Source organism: Psammomys obesus, unplaced genomic scaffold (assembly GCF_907164565.1).
Source record: "Psammomys obesus unplaced genomic scaffold, mPsaObe1.curated_primary_1811, whole genome shotgun sequence".
Taxonomy (NCBI): Eukaryota; Metazoa; Chordata; class Mammalia; order Rodentia; family Muridae; genus Psammomys; species Psammomys obesus.
Genome location: NW_026592510.1, coordinates 23,082,205 through 23,095,831, shown reverse-complemented (window position 1 = coordinate 23,095,831; position 13,627 = coordinate 23,082,205).

Sequence of the window (13,627 nt, the reverse complement as noted above, 5' to 3'; positions counted from 1 at the left end):
TACTAGGAAAAACCCACTTGGATACTGAGCTACCATGGGATACATCCGAGCAGGGGTTCTAGGTTATTTCCATGCATGGTCCTGGGTTGGAGAAACAGTCTCATAAAAGACCCCTGTGCCCAAATATATTTGGTCCTTGGGGAGCTCCTGTCTTCTTCAGGTCTTACTAACTTCCCCTTCTTTCATATGATTCCCTGCATAATGAAAGACAAAAAGAGGGTAGATCTGGATGGGAAAGGAAGGTGTGGAGGAACTAGAAAAAGTCAAAAGAGAGGAAACTCTAATCAAGATATATTATGTGAGAAAAAAATCTCTTCCAATAAAAGAAAAAAAATAAATGCAGTGAATGTCTCACGGGTAAAAAAGTTCATCATTCAGCATAATAAAACACATTTGGAACTTACATCCAATAGACAGACATAGCCAGCTAGCCCTGATCTCTTGTATGTTATATGACATCATAGTTTGTAGTTGAATTTATTTGTGAATGTTGTTTTACTTTATGTTCTATCGCAAATATGTAATGTATGTAAAGACAGAAAAATCAGCTGTACAGACACCTGTGACATGCTGGAAGTTATTACTAATTTACATTGTATTTAAATTAAATTACATTGAATTTAATTTTTCAATAAAATTATAGTTTGACCCACTATTCAATTTACTCATGTGTTATTAAATCATGATCTTTCATGAGTAACATATTTTGTTGAACAAACTGTGTTGAATTTAATTTCCAAAACCTCACATAAACAAACTTATAGAGGGTTTTAATGCTAAAGATTTAAAGAATGTGGCAATTTATATTGATAACATATATGTAGCATGTCAATTTTTCAGTTATGTTTCATGAACTTAATCTTTATTAAATTCCAGAAAATATGAATTAATTTGTGATCACAATATCTCTTATTCTTTAATAACTTAAAGAATATATTTAATATTATATTGATAATGAGATATATTGAATGAAATAATATTAATGAGACATGTAGTTTCATCAAAATATCAATAAAATACATATGAATTATTTTGTTTCTTTAAGAGTCTTCACCTCTGTAGTATCTCAGAGTACCTATTATTAAGCGATATTGTTTGATTTCTCAATTGAGATTACTCTTTTTTAATTTTTTTATTATCTATCTATCGATCTATCTATCTATCTATTTATTATTAGTTACATTTTATTAAGTCCTCTGTATCCCAGCTATATCCCACTCCCTAATTTCCTCCCCTTTCCACCCTCCCTCCCTCATCTCCTCCCTGCCCCTTTCCAAGTCCACTGACTGGGGAGGACTCCTCCCCTTTCGTCTGACCCTGTTTTATGAGGTATCTTCAGGACTCTTTTTTTTTTTTTTTTGAATTTTATTTTTTTCTTATCAGTTACATTTTATTAACTCTGTATCCCAGCTGTGTCCCGATCCCTCATTCCCTCCCAGTCCCTCCCTCCCTCCCTCATCTCCACTGTGCCCCTTGCCAAGTCCACTGATAGGGGGGACCTCCTCCCCATTCATCTGATCCTGTTTTATCAGGTATCTTTAGGACTGGCTGCAAAGCTCTTTAAGAACTGCTTTTTATTTTTTTCTTTTTTTGCATTTCTAGAGGGGGACTGAGCATTTTAGCCAGAGTTCTCCCTCTTGATTAGTTTCTTTAGGTGTACAGATTTTAGTAGGTTTATCCTATATTATATGTCTATATGAGTAGTATATGCCGTGTGTATCTTTCTGCTTCTGGGATAGCTCACTCAGGATGATCTTTTCCAGTTCCCACCATTTACCTGCAAATTTCATGATTTCCTTGTTTTTTATTGCTGAGTAGTATTCCATAGTATAGGTGTACCATACTTTCTGTATCCATTCCTCAGTTGAGGGACATCTTGGTTGTTTCCAGCTTCTGGCTATTACAAATAAAGCTGCTACAAACATGGTTGAGCAAATATTTTTATTGTGTACTTGAGCCTCTTTTGGATATATGCCTAGAAGTGATATGGCTGGATCTTGAGGAACATCAGAAGAAGGAGAAAACAGAGATCAAGTTAGGAGCCTGCCACAGAGGGCTTCTGAAAAACTCTGCCCTGCAGACTATCAAAGCAGATGCTGAGACTTATGGCCAACCTTTGAGGAGATTGCAGGAATCCTATGAAAGAAGTGGGAGTTAGTAAGACCTGGAGGGTACAGGAGCTCCACAAGGAGAGCAACAGATCCAAAAAAATCTTTGCTCACCTTCCCCTGAGGGGGGAGCAGCCTTACCAGGCCACAGAGGAAGACAATGCAGCCACTCTTGATGAGACCTAACAGACAAGGATCAGAAGGAAGGAGAAGAAGATCTCCCCTACCGATGTACTTGGGGAGGGACATACATGGAGAAGGAGGAGGAAGGGAGGGTTTGGGACAGGAGAAGGGAGGGAACTACAGGGGGATACAAAGTAAATAAAGTAATTAATAAAAAAATTAAAATTAAAAAGAACTGTTTTTGTTGAGCAATAACCCTTTCTTCATAAGTTGATTCACACACCAAGTTGACTTAACATAGGTCTTGAGTGCTGTGGTAGACACATGGGCAGAAACAAAATTTAACCAAGGCTTCTCCAAGTTTTTGTCAAATATTCATACATATGAGTACACTATGGATTTCCCAATAATTAAAAAGGAGCAACTATTTCTATTTAAAAGGAATTTATAAATTATGTTCAAATTATTATGTGAAAATGTAAAACTCTATTCACAAGTTACTGGTTCTAAAATTCAGGCAGTTTTTACAATGTCAGACAGTTATGTAATTATGACATTGTTCTGATGAATAATTATTTCCCTTCCTATATTTACATATATGCTAGGTGCAGTGGATCATAGAGAAAAATTTCATCTTTCAGATATATGCCCAGGAGTGGTATGGCTGGATCTTGAGGGAGCACTATTCCTAATTTTCTGAGAAAGTGCCAGATTGATTTCCAGAGTGGTTGTACAAGTTAACATTCCTACCAGCAGTGGAGGAAGGTTCCCCTTTCTCCACAGCCTCTCCAGCATGTGTTGTCACTTGAGTTTTTGAACTTAGCCATTCTGATGAGTGTAAGGTGAAATATCAGGTTCGTTTTGATTTTATTTCCCAGATGAGTAAGGATGTTGAGCATTTCTTTAATTTTTTTTAAAATTATTATCATTAATTACAATTTATTCAACTTTTATCCAGGCTGTATCCCCCCCTTGTCTCCTCCCAATCCCCTCCCAACCTCCCTCTTCTCCCCCTATGCCCCTCCCCTAGTCCACTGATAGGTGAGATCTTCTTCCCCTTCTATTTCACCCTAGCCTATCAGGTCTCATCAGGACTGCTTGCATTGTCTTCCTCTGTGGCCTGGCAAGGCTGCACCCCCCAGGGAGAGGTGATCAGAGAGCCTGCTACTGAGTTCTTGCCAGAGACAGCTCCTGCTCCACTTACTAGGAACCCACTTGGAGACTGAGTCTATGGGTTACATCTGAGCCAGGGTTTTAGGTCCTTTCCATGCATGGTCCTGTGTTGGGGTATCAGTCTCTGCAGGGCTCCCAGGACTAAGTTTTTGTTGTTGTTGTTGTTTTCTCTGTTGGTTTCCTTTTGGAGATCCTGTCCCATCCAGGTCTTTCTATCTCCCCTTCTTTCATAAGATTACCTGCACTCTGCCCAAAGGTTGGCTATGAATCTCAACATCTCTTTTAGAGGCTTTCTGTGGAAGGGTCCTGTCCTGCTCACTGTCTTTTCTGCTTCCGATGTATATAGCATTTGCCTTTCTGAATGAGGACTGAGCATCTTCCTGGCAGGGCTGTCTTGCCTGGCCTTAGAGGATGAGGATATACTCAGTCCTGATATGACTTGATGTGCTGAGGAGGGTTGAAATGAGGGAAGGAGGGCTCTCCTTTACTGGGGAGAAAGGGAGAGGGAAAAGAAGGGAAGGGGTGTCTGGGAGGAGAGGAGGGAGGGGAAACTTTAGGATGCAAAGTAAATAAGCTGAAAACAACAACAACAACAAACAACAAACAAACAAAAAGACTCCATTGAAAGAGCTGAGGTCTTTGTGACAAAAGATTTGACATTTACATATTCTGAAAAAAAGCTCCACCCACCATTCCTCCCTACTCCTTCACTTCCTTTCATTCTTGTTCTTGTCTTGGAGAGTATAGCTCAGTAAGTCCTTCACAAGGAATCCAACTTGTTTCTTTACTGATGATAAAATATCCTGACAAAAGTAGATTGTAGAAGAAAGACTTAATTTTACTCATGTTTCAAGAATGAGTGTCCATAATAGTGAGGAAGTCATGCAGCATATGGCAAGAGCAAGATGGTTGATCATATTTCAACCAGATATAGGCATCAAAAAAAGCAAATGGTAAGTGGGACAAGACTACAAACCTTCAGAGTCCCCCTTTAGTGACATACTTCCTCCATCAAGGCTACACCTCTCTCTCTCTTTTAAAAGATTAATGAATTAATTAATTCAGTTTATATCTCCATCTCAGCTCCTTCCCTCCTCTCTTCCCAGTCCCACCCTCCTTCCCATTTCCTCCATCCCCTTTCTCTTATTCCTTAGAAAAGGGGAACCCCTATCACCAACCCACCCCAGCAATCAAGTTGTATCAGGACCGAGTGAATCCTCTTTCTCTGTGGGCTGATGAGGCAGCCCCACCAGAAAGAAGTGATTGAAAAACAGGCAACAGAGTCCATGTTGGAATCAGCACCTTCTCCCCTTACTAGGCCACCCTCATGAGGACCGAGCTGTCCTTTGGCTACATCTGTGTAGGGAGCTTGCATGCTAGGTCCAGTGCATGCATGGTTCTTGGTTATTGCTTCAGTCTCTGCAACCCCCCTCTTCCTACCATCTTTTCAGTCTTGGTTAGTTGGTTTTCTTTCTCATAAAGGTTCCATAACCATCCCCAAATAGCTCCATCCCTGGAAAGCAAGTATTTAGATACGTGGGCCTATGGGGAACATTTCTTATTCAAACCACTATAGATACCTTAGACAACACTGAGGCAGAGGCAAAGAATTGCTACAGAGGTAGACCAGCTGCAAAAGGGCTGTACAAAATTTACTATGGCTTAGCAGAGCCACAAAGTCAGGTCTGGTCACAAGATCCCTGACCTATGGTCCATAAAAGGCAAATGCAGTCTGGTAGAGCCACAGGGACACACCTGCAACCCAGTTTCAATGTCTGTGAAGTACTATCTGGCCTCCTTAAACATCTTCATTTTTATTACCATATAACAATTATGTTGTATTTATGACACACTGTACTAATTAAATACACATAGACAAGTATGCAATTATCCAGTCATGGTGGCTATGTTTTCATCTTTTATAGCTGTGTTTTTTTTGGAACCACTGAGTATTTCTCTTATACTGTTATGGTGAACTCCTGTCTTTGTATTGTGGTATGGAGGAGTACTAGAACTTACTACTTCTATTTAACCTTTAGTAACCAGTTTATCAATTACCAGTTACAAGTTACAAAGAGCAGACACTGTGGTATTTGTGTTCCTGCTTCTACTTCTCTTAACATAATAATTTTCGGGTTAATCACTTTTTATGCAAATAATATTAAAACATGATTTGGGAGAGTGTACTAATGTTCCATGTGTTTACCATTTAAAGAAGCCTTTGTCCGATGATCATCATCTAGGTTTACTCTGTATCTTAGATGTAAATAGTGCAACAATAACCTCCCTGAGGGGTTGAAGCACGTAGATATGATTTTGATATACTGATATTGTTTTCTTTTGGTATTTTTCAAAGCAAATAAATTTTTATAATTGCATGAATACATTACATTTTTTACTGGTTGCTTGATTTTCCAAGAGAGTATTATCACCTAACATTTTTATAACTCTACCCTTTTAACTTTTTAAAGGCCAATGAACTTCTCAAAGTACCTCAAGTAACATCTATCTCTCCTACAACTTATCCCAGTATCACAGCCTCGAACACCAGCTGACTTTTTTAAAATTTATTTATTTATTTAAATTTTTTTTTTTTATGACCACAGCAGCTAAGGATGGAAACAGGGAAGCTAACTGAATACATTAACCAATCCCTCCTCTCCTCCAAACCCAATTCTCCTGGTGATATTCTGCTATACTGATAGGTCAGTGCCTTATTCAGCTATCATCAAACATGCTTCCTCCTGCAGCAGATGGAAACAAATTCAGAGACTCACAGCCAGAATTATGAAGAGAGACAGACCTTGAGACACATCACTCTAAATGAGATGGCTCCATTAAATCCCTCCCCTCATAGCTCAAGGAATCCTGAGGAAGAAGACGTGGAAAGAGTATAAGTTCCAGAATATATGGAGGACATCAGAACAAGGCCCTCTAAATCAATTAAGCAAAGATCATTTGAACTTCCAGAGACTGAAGCCACAAGCACATGGGCTCTATGGGTTTGCACCAGGTCTTCTATATGTATATTATTACTTTCAACTTGGTATTTTTTAATTAAATTTTTATTTTTATGTTAATTACATGTTATTCACTTTGTATCCCAACTGTAGCACCCTCCCTCATTCCCTCCCAACCCCACTCTCTCTCCCTCCTCTCCTCCTATGCCCCTCTCCAAGTCCACTGAAAGAGGATGTCCTCCTCCCCTTCCAACTGACCCTAGCCTATCAGGTCTCATCAGGACTGTCTGCATTGTCCTCCCTGTGGCCTGGCAAGGCTGCTCCCCGCTCGGGGGTCTGCCACTGAGTTCATGTCAGACACAGCCCCTGTTCTCCTTACTAGAATACCCACTTGGAGACTGAGATGCCATGGGCTACATCTGAGCAGGGATTCTAAGTTATATCTATGAATGGTTCTTGGTTGGAATATCAGTCTCAGAAAAGACCCCTGTGCTCAGATATTTTGGTTCTGTTGCTTTCCTTGTGGAGCTCCTGTGCTCTCCAGGTCTTACTATCTCCCCCTTCTTTCATAGGATTCTCTGCACTCTGCCCAAAGTTTGGTTATGAGTCTCAGTATTTGCTTTGAACTTGATATTTTTAATGGGACTCCTGAGTGGGTGAACAAGCAGGTCTCTGACTCTTATACCTTCTCTTGGGGCTCTTTTACTTTTGTTTGTTTGTCTTGTCCAACTTCAATGCAATGGTGTTTGCTTTATCACATATTTCATTATATTATGTTTTATTATTATCTAAAAATTAATTTGGAAAAATATGTATGCAAATGACACAAAGATCCATATACTCCTCAAAGCTTCTTATTGAAAGCCTTAATTCTGTCATCAGTACATATTTTATAGCTTTACATACAGTGGGATGAGTTAGAAATTGCAATTATAATGTGTTACCAGTGAAATGCAATGTGAGTTAACACTTTAAAAACAGCATTTAGTAATGTTTTATAGTAGTAAAGATATTAAGTCCGCTGAAGATTCTACTTCAGCCAGTGTATTTATTTTAGTCAAATACAAGTAAATATTTGCATAAAATATTGATAACTCTCATGGCAGACTTATTTTCAAAACTACCTAGGATACTGGAGGAGGAGTATTAGCATCTTCACATATTTAGTTGCTGGTGAACTTACCATGCTACATGGATGCTCCAAATTCATGGTTACACAGATGGTCTTGGTTAAATTCTGTGGATCATAAATCAAACCAACAATATATGAGTATAGAAAGGGACATGGTTGGGCTTTATTGGGAAGAAAGAAGAAAGTGTTAGGAGATGGGAGTAATCAAAATATATTCTGTTTTCAAAGAACACACACCTACACAAACACACATACACATATTCAAGAAGTCACTTTGTAGAATAGGCTGGCCTCAAGCTCACAGAGATCTGCCTGCCTCTGCTTCCCGAGTTTTGGGATTAAAGGTGTGTACCAATTTTAGTTAATAAAATTATATACATACACACTAATAAGTAAATATTTTCTGTAGATTCACATATTAGATACCATACAATAATCAAAGGAACATAGTTCTCATGTGTGAAATATATAAGTATTAGCACAGAGAAAACAATCCCTATTTGATGCTAGATATTGTAAGATGCCATTAATACATTTTGATATTTGTGAAAGAAAACTTATAAGGATAACACCAAGAGATTTTAGGCACTGATGGTGGTCAGGAGATTGTTTGATTACAAGTAAACAAAAGTACTTTTTGATCTGATGGATATGTTCTTTAATTTGGATTTAGTAGTGTTTATGTAATAGTCTAACTTTATCTAAAGAATTGAGTCCCCAAGGTGAGTAAAGTTTACTATGTATAAGCTGTAGAAAAAATAATTGACAAAAAAAAACACAGGTGCATTTTTGCTTGTGTAGCCACCAGGTTTGGTCCCAAAGGCAGTTTAATTTTGTCTGCTGAAAGTAAATAGAATAAGGCCCCATGGCTGCCTTGCAGGGAGTCTATTTTCCTGATGTCTTCGTGTTTCTACAGTTCCCTCTTGGTCCCCTTCATTGGCCTGTAAAATCCTAGTATGATCTTCTGTCTGACTTAGATTTTAGCAGAGTTGGGCTGTGCTACAGGCACATGGCTGATTTAGTTATTCTTCTGAATGGGTGAGCTAGCACAAGATAGCCTCCCTCAAACTGAGGATTTTGTTAGTCAATGAGCAGGGACTCAAAACACTCCCAATCATTAATTATAATTAAAGTTACAACTGGTTTTTGAACCATTGCGTCAGATTGCTTTTTTTTTTTTCTCTTCAGAGACATACTTCAGTGTTTATGATAAACTTGGTCCAAAACTGAGGTTGGAATTAAGGTAAGTGACATTTATAAGATGTAAAACTTATTTTTTTTTGTTTACTTCATGTGTGGGTGTTCTGCCTATATGTATGTTTGTGCACCACATGCATGCACTGACCGAGAAGGCCAGGTTAGTGATTTTCCCTTTGGCTTTCCTTGCCTTGGAGATCTTGTATCTTTTAACTACTTGTGAACAGTTATGCATTACATGGTTGAATTTCCGACTTTGGACTTTTATTGATAAAATATTTTTTCTTATCCTGAGGCAAGGTAAAGTTTTATCTTCTGTATATATAACTAGTGAAAACACATTTTTATTTGTGTGTATGTGCTTGTGTAGAAACCAGAGGACAGCCTTGGGTGTCATTCCTCAGGTGCTATCTGCCCTTTTCATTCATTCATTCATTCATTCATTCATTCATTCATTCATTCATTCATCCATTCATCCATTCATTCATTCATTCACTCATTCATTCGTGAGACAAGTCTCTCACTTTACTGTCCTGGAATTCCTTAAGTAGGAAAATCTGGCTTTCAGTAAGCTGTAGAGATCTAGCATTGAAATTATAAATACATGCTACCATTCTCTACATTCTTTAACATGGGTTCTGGAGATTGAATTTAGGTCCTCATGCTTTCAAGGCTAATACTTTACTGACTGAGCTGTTTTCCCACACCTTAATACGTATAAAAAAGTCACTTTATTGGAGTGTGATTGGCACATACAAAGGTGTGCGCATGGTTTAGTTAAAAGCTTAATTTGTATAATAGCATAGAGAAAACTGTATATAAAAAGTTATCTGAACACAGAACTAGACATGGGGAATTTTATAAAAAGCAATATTGGGAGATGGGTGTCAAAACTTTCATTAGTGGTGATGACAATGATTCTTATAAAATGTATACAGCTTCTGTAAGAGGAGGACCAAAAATATGATGGCACTATGACTGAGTTTTTATTTTAACTTGTCCATTATCAAAACTCCATAGGAGACAACACAGACAAAACCATGTCAGGGGCCTCACTCCTAGAGAATACCAATTCTGTCTCTCTCAATGGCCATTAATTTGGTATAGCTTTTCATCTAAGAATAAGGACTCATGAAATATGACGCTTTCTTAAAGTTAAGTTTAGAGCATCTCTGTGGACAGATAGTAAAAAATCACTGTCAGTGGGTGCAAACTTTTCTATGTGAAACAGTAGAAAACAGCATGTGAAACAGTACTGCACAATGACTAAGCCAGTTACTAACTTTACCAATGGTGATTTTCTTTTTACCAGAACACACCTGTGAATTGAAGAAAATACTAGAACTATGCAATTAAATACACAACAATTCTAACAATTTATATCTAACTACAGTATGATTATGCTAAGCCAAAACTGAGTTCAATGATTTTCTTTCTATCCAGGCTATATGGGTTTCAAGTATGAAGTTCAATAGCAGTACCTCCTAGAACAATCAATTAAGCATTTGGTTGAGAAAGCAAATGAATAGGAAGAATAGTAAAAGCCAAATTAAACAGGACAAGACTTCCAGAATGTTCCCTGTCTTCTCCTACTTCCAATGTCTATCCTGTTTGCCCTTCTGAATGAGGATTCTTCCTCTTCCCTAGGGTCCTCCTTGTTATTTAGCTTCTTTAGGACTATAGATTTTAGTATGTTTATCCTACATTATATGGTTAATACCCACTTATAAGTGAGTATATACCATGGTGTCTTTCTACTCCTGGATTACCTCACTCAGGATGATATTTTCTAGTTTCATATATTTTCCTGCCAATTTCACGATTTCCTGGTTTTAATAGCTGAGTATTTCATTGTGTAAATGTGCCATAATTTCTGTATCAATTCTTCATTTGAGGGACATCTAGGTTGTTTCCAGATTCTGGCTGTTATGAGTAAAAAGACTCTACCCATCAGGTATCAAAGTAGATGCTGAGACTTATAGCCAAACTTTGGGCAGAGTGTAGAGACTCTTATGGAAGAAGGGAGAGATAGAAAGACCTGGAGGGGACAAGAGCTCCACAAGGCGAGCAACAGAAACAAAAATGTCTGGGCTCAGAGGGTCTTGCAGAGAATAATGAATCAACTGAAGACCATGCATGGAGAGGACCTAGACCCCTGCTCAGATGTAGCCCGTGGGCAGCCCAGTTTCTATGTGGGTTCCCTAGTAAGGGGAGAAGGGGCAGTCACTGGTATGAACTTGTTTGCCTGCTCTTTGATCACTTCCCCTTGGTAAGATGGCCTTTCTAGGTCACAGAGAAAGAGGCTACAGACAGACCTGATGAGACCTGTTAGGCTAGGGTCAGATAGTAGGGGCAAGGACCTCCCCTATCAGTGGACTAGGGGAGGAACATATTGGGGGAAGAGGGAGGGATGGTGGGACTGGGAGGACATGAGGGAGAGGTCTATAGCTTCGATTCAAAGTGAATAAATAGTAATAAACAATAATAATGATAACAAAAAATAAAAAGACTTCCAGAATGTACTTACACATGGAACCCTACATGTCGTTAATCCAACTCAGAGACCATTATTCTAAATATGATAGCTAGCTCTTGTTGGATTTGTAGTTTAAAATGTGTTATTTAATAATGACAACTCAGTTTAAAGATTGAATAAGTGAGGTTTGGGTAAGTTGGAGTGGGAACAATGATGCCCAGGTAGTGTGAACCAATACACAACTTTTCCCAGAGTCCTTATTCTGACAAATGCTGTGTCTTCCCTCCAGAACAGTGTCTGTTGGTTATGCACTTCTCTTCTGCCTCTGTTGTCCTTAGGCATTTATTGTGCACATCTCTTAATTTGTTACGAAACATGAAATTGAATTTGGGACTATAAAGGCAATAAACTTTCCTTTAGATCAGATTAAGACCAATGAATTTGAAAAGCACTCACCTAGCTGAGAGTTGAAATAATAGTGAATACTTGTATTGGTATGAGTAAGTTACTTATATCTCTGTTTCATAATTTGAATAAATATGATAACTAATCAGTCTTAAAATATTACTAAAAGGATTCAAAGAGTAACTGAATTGTCTAGAGTAGTTTCCATGTGAATACCATAGATTTATAAGATTTTACTAGACTAGAGGAAGCTGAATGTTTTCAAATATATTCATTTCAGATAAGTCTGAGAAGTTCATTATATATTCTACATATTAGTTTATAAGCAAAAATTAAAAACTAATATAAATATTCTTCAGTGAAATATTTAATATTGATTATTATAATCAATAAAACATATTATTAAAAATTATTTCTTGTATGATTAATTAATGACATAATTATGATACAGATAATTAAAATATTCTTAGATATGTGAATTTATAAGTATAAATTATGCCATAATTATGTATTTACAGATTTAAATATTCCTAATTTCATTTGACTTATATATTTTAAAATTCCAGTTAGCTTTACCATATCGTAAATAGAATCCAACTAGAAAAAAATGTTTGCTAAAATAACTATCACTTGAATATGCAAGATATATTTATAAATGTTTATCTACTTATTTATTTACATTTAAGATGTTCAATTTTACTTAAGTTTATATGTGATATAATAATTGTATTCATTTCTGGGGTCTGTACATGTGTTGAGTTTGTATTGATAAAACGAAGCTAATGAACATTTTTAATCTTATTAAGTATGGAGCACTATGTTCATTTTTCCCCATTCTTTTTTTTAACTTTTTTTATTTTTTGTTAATTACACCTTATTCATTTTGTATCCCCCCATAAGCCCCTCCCTCTTCCCCTCCCAATCCCACCCTTCCTCCCCTTTCTGCATGCATGCCTCTCCCCAAGTCCACTGATAGGGGAGGTTCTCCTCTTCTTTCTGATCTTAGTCTATCAGTTCTCATCAAAAGTGGCTGCATTGTCCTCTTCTGTGGCCTGGTAAGGCTGCTCCCCCCTCAGGGGGAGGTGATCAAAGAGCAGGCCAATCAGATTATGTCAGAGGCAGTTCCTCTTCCCATTACTATGTAACCCACTTGGACACTGAACTTCCATGGGCTACATCTGTGAAGGGGTTCTAGGTTATCTCCATGAATAGTCCTTGGTTGGAGTATGATTTTCTGGGAAGTTCCCTGTGTTCAAATTTTCTTGTTCTGTTGCTCTCCTTGTGGAGTTCCTGTCCTCTCCAGCTCTTACTATTCTTTATAAAAGATACAACGGTTTATTTTGAATTACTTTCACTGCGCTGTAGCACTATAGCACAAGAGTTTATTCCTCCTGACTGTTTTCCTTGCTTAGTATTGAGACATTCTGTAGCCATTCTTTCCACTTCCTCCTCAGGCACTAGCTAATTACCATCCAGTATTCACATCAATGTTTCAAAAAAAAAAAAAAAGCTGCCACGTGTAAATAAACATCTGTCTTTTTGTGTCTGACTTATTTTATTTAGCACAGACTCCATTTATGCATTTTGCTAAAAAGGACAGGATTTCATTCTTTCTATAGCTGAATAATATTCTCTTTTGTATCTATACCACTTTTAAAAGTTATTTATTTTAAGCTAGTTGTGGTGGAGCATGCCTGTGATCCCAGCACTTAGGGAGGCAGGAAGATATCTGTGAGTTTGAGGCCAGCCTGGTCTACAAAGTGAGTCCAGGATGGCCAGGGCTACAGAGAGAAACCTTGTGTCAGAAAAAGTTATTTCTTTTAGTATTGATATTAGAATTACAACATTTCCTCTTTCCTTTTCTCCCCTCCAAACCCTCTCATATACCATTCCTGCTCTTTTACAGATTCATGGTCTCTTTCATTAATTGTTGATTTATATTATATTATATTATATTATATTATATTATATTATATTATATTATATTATATTATATTATATTATATTATATTATATTATATTATATTATATTATATTATATTATATTATATTA